A 13,166-nucleotide genomic window follows, 5' to 3' on the forward strand; every position below is an offset into this window, starting at 1 on the left:
GTGTTCCGGTAGTAGTCATAATATAAAAACATTGCATGGTTATCCCCTCTAGCCCAAATATCAATTTCCCAGGTTTAAAAATTTAGCGAATAGTAAAGTGAGCAACACCTTTGGACTATATATATCCACTTCATGTAACTTCCTTATTGAAAGTAATGAGGAAAGATTTTTTTAAAATCATGAATATGGTTGCCCAAATAGATTCGATGCCCCCGCCCCCACTAATTCTCACTCCGCCTCGTAGGCGTATGTCTCCTAATATCATTATTAGATCCTTTAGTATCTATTTGGCAAGGGTGTTCTGAAATAAATATTCTGAAACATTATTAGAATTCGATTTGTGTTTTTTGCGTCATCGGTAATTATTTCAGATATATCCGACAAATCTCCCGTAATTATAATCGACGATTCACCTGCTCGAGATTTTCAGGAATCATGGAAATTGCTCAACTGAATTGATATGCTCATTTAAATTTAATGAACACCGGAAAAGGGAAGGCTGGATTGATTTTTCTATATGGATCTGATGAACCACAAAGCCAGATTACTGTTCAATTGATTATTTTAAAGAACAAACAACTACTTTACATTAATCGGAAACTGAACATGATCAAAGTAAACCGCTTGTTTTTCAGAACTCTCTAGATTCTAGGTTCTTTAAATAGCTCATTATGATAAGAATTGGTCAAATTTAATTGGAAATGTAACCACACCAATGAATATAATAAACAATATTGTAGATGTTTTCAACTTATACTAAAATTGTTTGTCTCGGTACGTTAATTCTAAATGCTCATTCGTAACTGAACTTAATTTACGGGTCGGTTACATATCACTGATAATATTTCTATAAAGACAAAGTATCGGATATCGGTGTTGCTCGCCGGTGTTGCCAATGAGCATTGAGCCCCTGCGTTCTTTGATCCAATACCCTTTTACACTAAAAAATATTATTTCAGTGATTTGAGACCGGTCCTTAAATCCATTTGCAACCATTTCCTCTAACAAATTAAAATGTTAAATCACCATAGGGCCGAGGTGTGACCACGTTTTTCACAATTTCCAATTAACACTTTAAGCATGCTAGATTCAAGTGTATAGTGTTGGATCTAGCATGTTTAAACTGTTCATCTACCAGTCTCCGACATGAATTCACTTTGTCATAACATTTTATCATCTTTCTTTCATTACAATCATTATTATCATTATAATCATCATCATCATCAGCATCATCATTATTATCCTTATATTTTACATATCCCTTCAATTGTTTGTTCATTCTGCATAATGAATTTGTTCATCTATTTCATAAGATTTGTTTTTGGGCTGTCATATTCCTAGCAATTTGCTCACAATTGCACACCCTTCTTCCGAAAATGATTTGATAAAGTTCGATGAAATATGATAATTTGATAATTCACCCATTTTTGATGATTGATTGATTGTAAGATAGTACTTTTTAGGAGTTTATGTTTCTAATGTTATCCAAAATTGTTTATATTCATACAGGATGCAGCCCTTTGAATTGGTTCACGTAACAGATTTTAGAGAGCTCGTTTCTTTGATATAGTGAACTAACATGTGTAATGTTTTCAATTTTCTGAACATTTTGGCACCACTTTCATTACATCCGCTAACATCCGCTAACATCAGCCCACTCTATCATTTCTTTCTCTCTCTCTCTCTCTCTCTCTCTCTCTCTCTCTCTCTCTCTCTCTCTCTCTCTCTCTCCATTTCAGTGCATATCACTTGTCTCAGCTAACCCTATTCTCCTTTCCACCCCCATCTTTAGACTGGCTTCTCTGAAATTAAAGAGGACTCATTTATCCGTTAATGGTCCCGATACATCACCCATCTTTCCTCACCCCTAAGTAGGTCTGATAGATCCGCCCCACCGACAGAAGGTCGGTAATAACGTTAGTCTCTCTCTCCGTGACGTTTTACCTGCCGGAACCATAGCCTGCGTCTTATACGACCTTGCTGCTTCGGGTATTCATTCATCCCATTGTAGCTCATATACCAGTCTAATTCCGATTCATTTAGAGTTCATTCCCCCTTTTGTGAATGCTGAAAATAATCGTGTCTCAATGCCTTCCTTCGTCGGCTTCAATTTTGCTGTCGAATTCCAGACAAAATATCATGAGAATAAATCGGAAGAGAAAAGTGCTTTGTTCTCTCAAGTGGACACGTCATACTTGATATGAAAAAAGATGGTGGTATTGATTGGGATAGGGAAATATAGCTAGAATGTTTTAGATATGATTTTAGAGATTTTTTCTTTCTCTTTTGAAAAGACAACTTCTAACTGTGATCAAACACTAGGCTTGATGTGATTAAAATAGCTGAAGAGTTTAATATTCTTGTATTTTGGCTCATCATCCTGCTATGTAGTATATATAGTTTAATATGATTTTCTGAAGTTGAAGTTGGTATTTTTGCTTTTCGGAGAAAAGTTCATCTTGGATCATAAACGTGATATTCTAATAACTTCATTGTTTCAATCAATATCTAATTTCTTTGATCTATATATATATTGTAACATCATATGAAATATGTATCCGGTACGTCAAATTTGAATAAGATTTGTGATTGTCAAAATAGGATTGTTTTTTTAACAGAATGAGCAGGACAATCTTTAATTAAAAGTCATTTAATACAAACAATAGATTGATGTCTGCGCTTTTAATAGGTCAATTACATTTCTGTATGACACTTCGTTATTAATATTATACATGTATCATAATTGTGGTATTTGTTAAATCAAATCCTGAATACATTGAAACAAAGGCTGTGCAAAGAGAAAAATGTTGAAATTAAAGAAACTTAAAACCAAATGTTTATAAATCTGATGTGTTGCTCACTGTTTTGATTGAATGTGGTCCTCTCAGTGGCTGTGGTTTGTGGCTGGTCGTTCCTTTGTTGTGGTTAAAAAGTTGATTTGTTTTTATCTATACCTCTTTTACCCCTTCTTAGTAAGACTATGATATTATGACTAGATCTACTCTTGAAATATACAGAAATGGAAGTTTTTTGGGGCGTCATTTCAGGGATCATGTTATTTAAAAATAGTGAAAAGACTTATATTTTCTTAATTCCATAGGAAGCGGAAAACCATAATTCATTTAGATCTTAAAGAGGAGAGGGAGATACACACATACATGTATCACCTTTTCACTCTGTCAATGCAAAATTTGATACATATTTAAAACTTTATGACGTAAAGGGTACAGTATGAGATAACGACTTGACTTCAAATTATTTTGCTCTCATGTTTGGTCGCGTGCTGCATCCTTGACCAATCATTGAATGAGGAACTCACCAGAGTATAGTGAATTTTATGGCCCAAACTTTGACGACAATGTGATTAAATGGAACTTACAGCTGTTAAATTGCATCAGTTAGGAATAACATACATGCCGGAGCTGACATCATTTTTCTGATTAATTTAAAGATTTATTGGAAAAAGCAATGAAAATTCATGAAGCCAGGGCTTTTAGAATATGGGTTGATTTCATATTTATCCTTCCATTCCATTCAATCAAATTTTAATACCGATTTGATTTACAGAAATCAAAACAGGAAATAATTGACTGATAGTGGTTTTTAATGCACCTTAATTAATCAGTATACATATTTGTGTTTAATAAACAAATTGTTATATTCACAAGAGGTTAAAAACTTTCTAAAATGCGTGGGTTTGACAGAAAAGTGGAGTAATCTCTCTAATGCGAAAAAAGTTCATTAATACGGGCATACATTTTTGTGAATCGTACAAACGTACTGGACATAATTATACATGACTGCGTGGTGTTGGTTGGTTTGGTTTGTTTGTTTTACCTGACTACCAAAAAAGCATGTGTGTGCTTTTAAATAAGCAACCGGGGGCCGACGGCTTTGAGTGATGGATGTGATGGTTATTTTACCTGACTGCTAAGAAAGCAAATATGCTTTTAAGTATGCAAACAGACGGCCGACGGCTTTAGGTCTTTTTCGAGGGACCTGGTAGTGAGGATTAATCCCTTACCAAAGGGAAGGGCACTAGCGCATCGACTTGGTTTCGAACCCGGGTCACCGGATAACGAGACCGCTGCTCTACGGACTGAGCTAACGCGCCTCTGAGGACCGAAGGACTTGGTAATGAGGATATTATGCCTTTAATACTAAAGGCCCGGTCACACAGCCCTCCACGGGCGTATCGCGGCCGAATCACGGCCAAAAATTTCTGCCCGTGAAGCAGACGCTGTTGGACGCTTTGAGGTCGCGATAAAGACGCGATACAGCCGTACTTTACCCGTCGTTACACGCGGTAAGAAATTCACACGCGGTTGGCCGCGCGAAAAAGTTTTGGGCTGCCCAAAAATTTAGACCGCGGGTAATCGCGGGCGGTACACGTGGTACACGTGGTACACACGCGGTAAAGACGCGGTACAGACGCGGAACGAACGTGCTAGGACGTGCTACGGCCGCGGTTAAGACGTGGTTACACGCGGAATTGGACGCGAAATTTTAGCGGGTAATCGCGGGTGGAGCACGGTCATAGCACGTTTGTTCCGCGTCTGTACCGCGTTGTTATCACGTGCATTAGCGTGTGTACCGCGTGTAAGCGTGGTAGGCCGCGGTACCGCCGCGCTTCACCCGCGATAAGGACGCGGAACAGTCGTCGGCGTCTGTTCCGCGGGCATACCACGGGTAAACCGCGGGTAAGCCAATTTTGCACATTTTCCACCACGGGCAACCGCGGGCAAAAAAAAAATCGCGAAATTTTACCCGCGATACAGACGCGAAAGGCTGTGTGACCGAGCCTTTAAGGACACTATAGCTAATCGATTTGGTTTCGAACCCGGGAACTCCCGGTACCACTGCTCTACCACTATGAGTAGTGGTATACTTGTAGGCCTATATCCTTGTTACACATTGATCGAGAAAATACATTTTACAATTGATACTTGGCTATTGACTAATTTCCTTGATCTGATCGAGTATCTACTCTTTTAGATTATCACTAAATATTGTAAAAGATCACGTGATTATAAGACTAATTAATAGATCAAGCGATACATTAATTGTTGTTTTGCTCCATCGGCGGTTCTCCACCGTGGAGAACAGTAAAATTGCATGAGTTGATTTTATTTTTCGAAGTTCTTAAGATGAAACAGAATTTGTTCTGAATCTAGATTTCAATCATAACGTACTTATTTATTGCTTCTTTAGCGGAATATGACGCGCCCGATATTATAGAGCACGTCATTTCGCATCTGAGGTCAACAATATCAAGACACATAATCTTTTCGGGGGCGAATTGAATTTGGAATAAGTCGATCTGAAATGTATCTTTATGATGAGCATGGCTGATTTATATAATTGCAAAGATTACAACGATAGACAGAATAGTAAGTGATGTTTAACCTTTGTAATTTACATCCTGTAATACGATGCTTATCTACTATATTCGCCTGCTTATAATTGCATCTACATAAACAAAAACACAGCTTTATATACCACCTCTTTATTTCTCCTTTTCGTTTCTTCCTTAATCTTATTCACATTGGAGCTAACGTGATTAAACCGATTAATTTGTGGGGTAACGAGTCACCTTATACCGAGCGCCTGTGTTTTATTTTCCTTCATGGATGGTTTCTGAACTTTACCAGAATTCTATACACCGCTTGCATACCAATACCTGAATTCAGATGTTAATAACATATCGGAATTCGCAGAGATGTTCTTCCATACATGGCATATTTAAATTGAAAAATAGAATGTTCATACAAAGAGTTGTCACGTTATAAAGTATGCAGATGCAGTTTTTTTTTCTTTAAAGGCATCGTTTAACAATGTTAAATCTGAGATGCATGGCCCTACGCGTTATCAGTGTCTGTGATATGGTGTAATATTGAAGCCCTAACAAAATTGCGCTTCAAAATGATCATGAAGTGCCTCAAAGAAGTAAAAATCTTTGAGTGACCGGTTCTACCATACTTATTTTCCCCAATAGACTGTAGTGTTATAAAAGAAAACGTTAGGAAAACTGTTTTTTAAATTTCGATTTCCAACCATAAATATCTTGATAATCAGACTGGCGATCGGCTTGTAAAAGTCATGGGATTCCTGACTGACCTAAAGGCTTATAACTATCACAGCCTAAGCTAATCCCTGGATTTTGTTTCAGAATCTGAGACAAAGATACCCAATGCATTTAAAGAGTGTAATATAATACCTGTCAGAATACATGATGCACTTATGACGATTAGCAGAAACTCTTCATAATCTGAAAAGGCCGTGGTGTTCCTCCGAACTTCCTTTTATTTTCTTTATTCTTAATGAATTTTCATGGGCAATAATGAAGAGCATATAGCAATGGATATAACTGTCAATGACTCCATCATCATTAGACGCCCAGTGAAAAAGGGCACAACACAAAGCAGACACCTACACCAAATAATACAAGCTTACACATCGATCACAATCACATTAACGTCCCCCTACTGGAACCGATAGAAGATTATCCTTTTTATGAAAGCTCTGGATGCCTGGCAGTTTCTATGATTTAAATTTCAAATATTGAACGACACGCCAAGTTTTAGCTTAAACATAGAACCATTTGTAAGGTTCCTGCAAAATTCTGTCGCGTCGGATCAACAAGTGCGCGGTGGGCACAAAGAAATATTCATGTTTTCATTTTGCGTGATTGCAATTCAAGAAAGAAACCGGTTTTTCGCCATAAACATTACGATAATATTACGTGTAGTTTTGGTTCTATGACAGCCTTCACTGAAATCTCTTACAATTGCAACAAACGAATGCCCTCATTCTGATATTAAATTGTTATATATTCATAAATAAAGTAAAGCCATTCTACTTTGCCAGGTCATAACGCAATGAATAGCTGTGGTTATTAAGCATTAGCAAACAAATGCCACACAAATAAGCATCGATTTCTTTTTCTGAATCAATAAAGCTCCGAGAAACAAGAATACAAAGAAATTAGCATTTTTCATATCTCTCCTTTTATAGATTGCGGTTTTACCGAAATCGGAAAAAAGGATAATAAAATACTTAACATTTAAAGTGCACTGTCAAAAAAACATTGCATTTTTAACGACATAAACAGAATTGGTATGAATATGCAATGCGTTAACCTAGGAAATAGCAGCGATAAACGTGTGCTTTGCTATAAAACTTAGACAGTTAGACGGATCTATCATCCCTGCTATTGTGAACAATATATCAAGGAATAGTGGAATTTTCCATCTTCATACTCGGAGGGGACTTTGTCGTCAAAAGGCAGAATTTTTAAAAAGTGGAGATACAACGGGTGAATTGGAAAGTTTCAGTGAATGTAGGTGTTGGGTATAAGTGGGTGCGGTGTGCGTGTGTGTATGGGAAGCAATGTCCAAAGCAAGAACACCAATATCATTGTGTTCCTCGTGATCTTTAACATATACACGTTATCATTAACAAAAGTATGCGCATACGCTCACACAAACTCGTACACACCCACACCCACACATATACACACATACATACACACACAAACACACACACACACACACACCTTCCTTCACGCTCATGCACACAATATAGAAAGAGTAAAAGGCCTGAAGAAAAAAATATATACGATATGGTATTTAACAAGGCATATAACAATCTGTCTTTTGTATCGTCAGAATTATTTCTCTTTGAGAAATGTCTATGTGGGGCTACTGTCAAAATGGTTTGAGATTTTTTAAAAAATACCCCAGAAATAAAGAACGAATGCACTATATAGCCACAAAAAACACGAGGCACTTGCTATCATTTAGTAACTAATAAGTCTCATCCAGCCACCTAAAAAAGTTTTTTTTTACCACGGGAAGCGCAGACTCTGAATACTTATAGTAATCTCTATTGGCTGGCATTAATGGGTTACACTTTGCATTTATATGACTTTATTATCCTTCAGACGAGCAAGAAATGTAATTTGTGTCATGCGTTGATGGTGTAGCTTGAAGTATTTATAACACCTGGTTGTGATCGAGGTTTAGCTCCTATATAAACATCATCCATGATTTTACTCCGCCTCTGCAAAAGGTCTTAAGTTAGCACAACGAATCGAAGACCTGTTTGCCTAGAAGCACTATTAATGCTGAGGTAAAATACAATTTTCGTAGTGGTTTTTAGTCCCTATACTGATTAGATGCGGAAGCAGGAAATGTTGAGTGATTAACATTTGAATAATTACATGCATGATGATGACATTGTAAGCGAATTTAACTGAGATATTCGTTTAAACTCTGCCATTGTATTGATTTCACTTTAACTTTCAAAAACATTATTAGGGTTACAAAGCAGCAAAAGTTTGATTGTCACAAGGATTATGGAAAAATATGTCGGGCTTTTTGTGCAATATCAAAGATAAGGCTGATATCCGGTCATGCCCATACCATTAAACTAAAAAGCTATTTTCAAAGGTTAATTGAAAAGGTTGATTATGTAATGCAGAGAATTTAGTGTATACTATGAGGTTTCGGAGCAATGCACAAATGTCAAGAAATTGACTGCATCTTGCTGACAATTGCAGGCACTGGACATGTACTATGGGACTACTAACACATATGGCATGAATATGAAGTTTGGTCTTAACTTTCAACTAGTTCTTGTCATATGTCATATGTGAAGATATTTAAAGAGCAGCTATTCGAGGGATTTTTTCTACTTTGGGATGTTTCCCAAAGGACAGAAAATATATTTTTTAAGCTCACTAATAAATATCATCTTCACCAGAACACAAAATGTTCTATAAGCAGATGCGCGCTACACGGATATACTTAATGCATCATACTTAATGATAATGTTGATAATAGTGATTATTGTGAATATAATGATAACAACACCAGAAATAATGTTGCTTATATTAAACTTCACAATTTTCGAAGATGAAATTATAGAAAAATAATAACAGTGGCAGCAATAAATGTAAAATCTTTTCAAAGAAAGATCTTGAAGAAAATTAATGTCTAGGGAAGATATTCATCAGTGCTACCAATCTACTGTGACATTTCAAAATGCAGAAGCTTTGATGAACACCTTTGGGGAATGTGTTCGATTACAATAAAAAATAAAAAGTTATACAATCTATTTATTCACATGGCTTATAAAGAGAATAACACCACATTAATTACCTTAGAATATGTAGAACACCATTATAAAATGACCTGTTTAACAACTTAAATTAAGCCAGGAATTCACCATAAATTATTGGAATATTATTGACTCCCACATTTCTTATATGCGAAGACAAAGCTTAAAATAAAATTTCGCAAGTTTAATACTTCTAATTCAGCAGATCTATTAAATCCACGGTAGAATTTATATATAAATGACGCATATGCTCAGTGCTTTCAAGTTGAAAAGAAAAGATCAACTCTGCTTGATGAATTCTGCCAAAACATACGCGTCGGATTTAAATGAAACCATACGGTATCTAAGTATTAGTTTAGTCAGATTTGTTGAAAGTCTAGGTAATTTAAATTTATATGTGTTCTTAAATGAATTAAGGCAATTTCTTGAATTCTGTCAAACTGGTCGATTTTATAAAGAAAATGTGCATAATGTAGCTACTGTGCTTGAGATAGCATCACAGTAACACCATGACTTTAATATAACTGAGCCGCCATGATACAAACGGAGCTGAAGCGGTCAAGAAATTTCTTCTTACCAGGGCCTTGTCTTACAAAGAGTTGCGATTGATCCAAAAGAATCGCAAGTCCTCTAATCAATCACAAGTTTGCAGTCTCTTATCTCTTATGTACATAGTTTCGATTGATATCAACTCTTTGTAAGACGGGCCCTGGTATCTATTTTCCTCACCTGCATGTGTGGAGAGTGGCAAATATAGATTAATGTCTTGCCAAGAACGAAATACTTTTTGGCAGGGATTTGAGCCGCGTACCTTGTGATCCACACTGCGGTGACTTATACACCAGGGCTTGTCTTATAAAGAGTTAATATCAATCGCAACTTTGTACATAACAGATAGGAGACTGCAAACTTGCGATTGATTTGGATCAATCGTAACTCTTTATAAGACGGGGCCCAGAGCGCAACGACCTGAATAGCACCTTGCGTAGCATAATCATGGCGTCAAACCACGCTACCCCCTTCCAAGATTTTGACTCTATCCACTAAGCTGTCTCTTCTCCTAATCCCACATTTACCCAACTTCAAATATAGGTGATACAAATCTACTTGATTTAGGTCTTGAAGAAGATCAGGTAAATCATATGACATTATCTTGCTAGAAGAAATACCGCCCTGGCGTGGGTGAACGTCCTTGCCACTTTATTTTCATAGGCATAAACATCGGTATTTTTTAAAGGAAGAATTGGCAAAATTCTATCAAGAATCTAAAACGATAAACTTTTACGTTTTTGTTTCCTATTAATGTGCAGTAGGTAGTTCAATTTCCCATTTAAGTTTCATTTAAATGACAGACTAGCGCCTGCATCACATGTTACATATTATATTAACGCTAATCTGATCTGGGCCCCGTTGCATAATCCGGGTGCACAATGCGTACCATTGATGGCAACTTCGTCATTAATGGTAACTTCCATGGAAAGTTTGATTTGATTGGCTGTTGGGTAATGTTTCCACTGTAATTAATATTGATGGTAAAGTTACCACCAATGGTAAGTTAAGTTGTATGCAACGGGGCTAATAAATACAAACCGGTATTGATTGAACATGTATATACCATGTTCGAATGTTCTCCCATAATTCATTTGAGTTTGTAGTACTTTTTTTAGTCATTGAACTCGTGAATTCAGTCCAATAAAGGAGTAACGAATGTTTGAAATATAAGAAAACTAAATCAATGCGAATCTCAAATGGGCAATTTGGTCAGTTGACTGTGACGTAGTCATGAAGAACAGTCCCTATTGTTATGTACACAAATATAATGATTTTTTTTATTGTTGTGTTCTACTTTTGGGGCATTACTGAAAATATATTATGGATAGCATATCACTATAGGTCCTCAGCAAAGACAAGAGCCTCATGAGTCATAGACTTTGAAAATTGGCATTTTTAGTCAGTATGAGTGTTGAAACAATGGAAAAATTGCTCGACACTACTTCACAGTGACATTACCGATTCAGCCCAGTTGAAGTGCCCTTACGTATAAGTGATTACAACTTTCACAACGTTATGACTTTCTTATTTTTTCAGATTCCGTTCCCACTTTCACGCGTCTGCTTTTTTGATTTTTTTGTTTTCTTTTGGAGTAGTTTGTCTTTTAAGGTCAGATTTTCATTTTAAAGGTAATACAAAGTTTTGGGAAATTTTGAAAATTGGGTGGATAGTGAATCTTTACAATTTTGATATATTTTTACGCCCCTGTGGATGTATTATAAGCACTAAAAAAATTAGCCCCTAAAACACTTCTGTTTTCGAGAAAAATTGAATATAAAAATTTACCGGTACTCCCGGTAAATGTTGATAAATTTCAAATAGCGCCTATGGCCGTACAATGGTAGCTGCGACCATGAAAATCTCAGAATATGTTGGTGGGATATATAATTTCCAAACGGGAATAGCTAATCGGTCGATTTTAGTCAAGAAGAATTGTTTCATAGCTAAATTAATATCTTGACCTTGAGAGGGAGCTATACAACATAAAGAGTTCATTATTTATAATTGCATAACTTTAGACTCGATTTCAACCGCGACAACGATCAATGTATGTTGTAGGACCGCATATGCTTCCAATATGTTAATTTGAACCAAATTCATGACCCCATACCAAAACTTTGTAATACCTTTAAAGGAGAGAAACATATAAAAAATGGCCTGAAAAAGTTAACTATAATAACAAGATTAATAATGATAATAATAATACTAATAAAAGTGATACTACTAATAATGACAATAACAACAACAATAATATTCAGGGTTTTCATAGCGCTTAATACATCAACGATGTCTCTAACCGGGTTACAAATACAATTTTTGTAGGCTGAATTATTACCCCGGTCATCGGATTCAGGCATCCTACCGGGTACACATTAATAACCTAGGTGCATGGAGAGTGGAACATACGAATTATTGTCTTGCTAAAAGAAACACCAATGAGAGTCAAGTGAATGAACCCTTATAAAACGACATCTCCTTTAATATATTCTATAACAACATTACCGCGGGACGCCCTAAAACAAAAATGGAAGATTAAACAAATGATCGCGGGGGAGGGAGGAGGCCACAGTGCGTGATACTTGACCTCGGTTATGTCGGTTTATCTTAATTGGTTATGAATAACTTAATTGAAAAAATGGTCTCACGAGACAAATTAATCATTCTCATCACATCCAGTTTCATTTTTGACAAGTAAGATAATTAAAAACAGTTTGGTTATAGACCCGCAGAAACTATAGGCATAGACGATTGAACATGGGTGTGTCAACGTGGGGTTCTCATAATTACGTGATTTTCAACATGAGATTCTCAATAATTACGCCCCAATCAAAGCACTTACCAATCTCTGGATTTAGACTGGTCGTCTTGAGAAATGTTGCGGATCAAATTTTATTGTAGAATCACTTTACTACCACTGTGTACGAATTGTATTTCTTATGTAGCAATTTAAAAAATGACATCGTAACAAATCGCTGTTGTGTATGCTTAAATGATCGTTTTTTAAAGTAATTAGGCCTACATCAAATTGAAATGAAAATTCCTTAAAATGTATCCCCTCTCCCTCTCTCTCTCCCTCGCTCTCTCCATTTAGGCTATGTCTCAAGAAAAAAATTATACCTGTCGTTAACCCATCATTTTTTTCCCTAAGAAAAATAAATCAATATATTTTAATCCATAACAACCTCATTGCAAGTTGCCAGTGTAAAGATATCTAAAATTTGCATATGGTGCAATCGAGCTCCCTTTCTTCCTCCCCCCCCCCCCCATTCTCTCTCTTTCTCTGTATATCTGTCTATCTGTCTCTCTCTATATATATCTCCCCCTCTCTCTCTCCCTCTCTCTCTCTCCCTCTCCTACTCTCAGTTTTTTCTTCATTCTTGTACCAATCCTTGTCTCATTAAACCAATATGCATTTACTCCTTGACAAACGTATTGCAAATGCATATTGCATTTATCCCGCTCTCTCTTTCTCTTTCTCTCTCTCTCCGTTTCAT

Source organism: Strongylocentrotus purpuratus, unplaced genomic scaffold (assembly GCF_000002235.5).
Source record: "Strongylocentrotus purpuratus isolate Spur 01 unplaced genomic scaffold, Spur_5.0 spur5_scaffold_6, whole genome shotgun sequence".
In the NCBI taxonomy this organism is placed as follows: Eukaryota; Metazoa; Echinodermata; class Echinoidea; order Camarodonta; family Strongylocentrotidae; genus Strongylocentrotus; species Strongylocentrotus purpuratus.